Consider the following 3,143-nt stretch of genomic DNA (forward strand, 5'->3'; position numbering starts at 1 on the left):
GGTGGCAGGAAATGGAACTGGAGCTCACCTGGAGCAGCTCAGGGTGTGTGGTACCTGCTGAGCAGCACCTGTGAGTTGAAGCCAGGTGCTCACCAAGCAGATCCAAGGACACTGCATTGAAGTCTCCATGAGGGAAAAACTCTGTGGGCAGCTCAGCCATCCAGTCAATAAAACCTTTGCACCTGAGATGGATCTGGGATGGTGGGTTGTTCCTTCATGTGGTTTCCATGACATTCTGGCATTGCAGAGGCCCTGGGAATCTCATGTCCTGGTGGTGGTTCCTGCCCAGATAGAACCATAGAACCATCAAGACTGGAAGAGACCTTTTAGATCAAGGCCAGCCATCCACCTCTGTAACCACTAAACCATATCACCAGTGCCAGATCCAGTGCCTGCTCACAGCAAAGAGTGAGCAGACCAGCAAAGCCCCAGTAGGACCACAGAATCCATCAGGGTGGTAAAGACCTCTGAGATCATCAAGTCCAACCTGTGACCTAACACCACCATGGCAACTAGACCATGGCACTAAGGCCACATCCAGTCTCTCCCTAAACACCTCCAGGGATGGTGACTCCACCACCTTCCTGGGCAACATTCTGATCCCTGACTACCCTAACAGTGAAGACACAACGAGTTTGTGAAAAATTGTTCTTCCCTTTGTTTCCACCTGTGTTTTTCCAGTGTAAAGATCCAAAGTGTTCACATTGGACACCTTCAGGTTGTTCTGTTCCCAGCAGCTTCGCTGTGGCTCTCAGTGTTTCTCACCACACTCTTGTAGCACAGTGATGCTTTGAGGTTTGATTTGAAAGGAATCCTCACTTGCATGTGGTGGAAGGAGCCTTTATCTCTGGGAACAGCATTCCCTGCAAACTTGCCACGAAGCACTGTCCAGGCTTGCCGAGCGCGGCAGCGACGATTAGCAAACGTGCGGCAAAGTGAGGCTGTAATTTGTCAAACCACACGTGTTGGCTGTTACCTTGTTATGGAAACAGCTCCTTAATTACCCAGTGGCCTGCAGGAAGGGATTTACAGGAGTGTTCACACCAACGTGGCTTCCAAAAGTGGTGTCCCATGGAGTGCCGTGAGGAGGTCCTGAAATCCTGGTGGTGGGGGTGACAGAGCACTAGGGATGGTGTCCACCCTGTACCCTGCTTGGCGGGGTGGGGTGCAGGGAGGAGCAGCCCTTCCCAAGGGTTTGGAGCTGATGGAATATCTGTTTTATCTACAGGATGTGTGATTTCAGCACTTCCTTTCGCTCAGGGCTCAGGTCCCTGGTTCAGAAGAAAAAGGGAGGAAGTTGTGCTTTCTCTTCCCCGTTGGCTGCTGCTCTGTGCCCTCAGCCTGGTGCTGCAGGGTGTGAGTGTCACCGGGGGACAGGGACCTCGTGGGAGGGCACTGGTCCCAGCTGGACCCGCTGGCAGGGGATGTAAAACCCAACAGCTTCTGCTGCCATGGCTGTGAGGGGGAAACCACCACGGACCAGGGCAGAGAGGGTCACATGTGTGACAGCCACCTCCCTCTGCACCTTATCCACGGAGCCACCAGATGGAACAGCAGCTTTTGGGGCAGAAAGAAGGGCTTTTGGAAAGGGGGTTGGGATCCTCCTGGACTGAGCTCCAGGGTGTCTGGGGAGGGGGTGGTGCTGCCTGCTCTGAGCTAGGAGAGGGTGTGAGGCATGGAAAACTGGAGGTGAGGGAGGTGCTGGTCCTCGACCTCTTTGCTCCCTCACCCTGTTCATCCCCATTGGCTTTTTGTCCCATCTCCTTGGGGAGAGTGTTTTGGTGGCACTTCCATTAAACTCCAGCAAGTTCCCGGCAGTGCCTGCATGAGGCTTTGCCAGAGTCAGGCCCTGCCCAGCCCCTGGGGCACCGTGGGAGCTCTGGAGAACTCCTATCTCTGCCAGCTCAGAGGGGGGCTCTGTCCCAGCTCATCCCTGAGCTCCAGCGGCCATGCTGGCTGTGGTGGGAACCAGCAGTGCCGAAGCCACCACATCCAAGCTGGATACCCATCCTCTGCCTCACCTTGCCAAAATTTGGTTACACCCTCACTGGAGAGAGCAGCAAACCTCCCTGTGCTGCTGTTCTGGGAGCTGGTTCGGAGCCACAGGCAGAGAGGTTTGGGAGACCAGGGTGTTTGCCTACAGTCATGCTTAAATCATGGATAATGCTCGAATTATTTCAACACCAGCTCAAGTGATGTGATGGGAAACTGTGTGGGTTGTGGGTGTGGAGGTTGTGGATGATTTTCCTGGGAGAGCCCCTGCCAGGGCAGCCTTGAGGGGTGACTCCTCCCCAGTCCCTCCAGTGTCACCCACAGCTCAGTGACAGTAGTGGCAGTGTCACTATCCCATGGTGACACATCCAGCTTAGACACTGGAATGTGCTGCCCAGGAAGTGGTGGAGTCACCACCCCTGGAGGTGTTTAAGGAGAGACAGGACATGGCATTCAGTGCCATGGTCTAGTTGACGTGCTGGTATTAGGTTGTAGGTTGGACTTGCTGATCTCAGAGGTCTTTTCCAACCTGATTGATTCTGTGGTCCCACTGGGCCTTTGCCAGGCTGTTCCCTTTTTTGCTCTGACAGCCAATGTAGCTTTTCCACTTCTCTGGATCCACAGTGAGGGCGATCTGGGAGGGAGCAGTGTGCAATGCCAGCTCAGCACCAGCTGCATAAATCACTGAGGGCTCCATGTCATGATATCAATCACAACACAGCTCAGAAACCTGCAGGACCCTTGATGCTCCATGGTTATTTTTTCCCTTTCCCAGGAAAAGCAGAGGACAGGGAGCAGCTCTGCAGTGTCCCAGTGTCTGGATCCAGCAATCCCTGAGTGATTCCTGGTGGTGCTGCAGAGCCCCCAGGACTGTGTCTTAGGACCTGCACCCACACATCCACTTGGGAAAATCTGTCCTACACAGCTGTATAACCATTTTCCATGGCATGTAATCCTGGACAAACAGATTTTCCTCTTAGAAAATGATACTTATTGCATGTGGCATTAAGAGAGTGTTGGAAAAGGGTTTTATTGCAGTGGATCTGCTCCTGCTCCCTGGGGCTGTGGTGGGTTCCCAGGAAATGGGCTAACAGCTCCGTTAAACAGCGTCTCCGGTTGATTTTGTGGGATCAGCCACCCCCAGCCTGCGG

The 3,143-nt window shown here is 53.8% G+C and overlaps 1 protein-coding gene across 1 annotated transcript in view; it reads left to right on the forward strand.

The window, feature by feature from the left end:
• The window catches only part of LOC103802571 (protein-lysine methyltransferase METTL21D-like), a gene marked incomplete at its 5' end in the record, with an annotated part of 20,120 nt that overhangs the window by 3,458 nt on the left and 13,519 nt on the right, over nucleotides 1-3,143 (forward strand). The window lies entirely within an intron of this gene.

This window comes from Acanthisitta chloris, unplaced genomic scaffold, assembly GCF_000695815.1.
Source record: "Acanthisitta chloris isolate BGI_N310 unplaced genomic scaffold, ASM69581v1 scaffold31895, whole genome shotgun sequence".
Classification (NCBI taxonomy): domain Eukaryota; kingdom Metazoa; phylum Chordata; class Aves; order Passeriformes; family Acanthisittidae; genus Acanthisitta; species Acanthisitta chloris.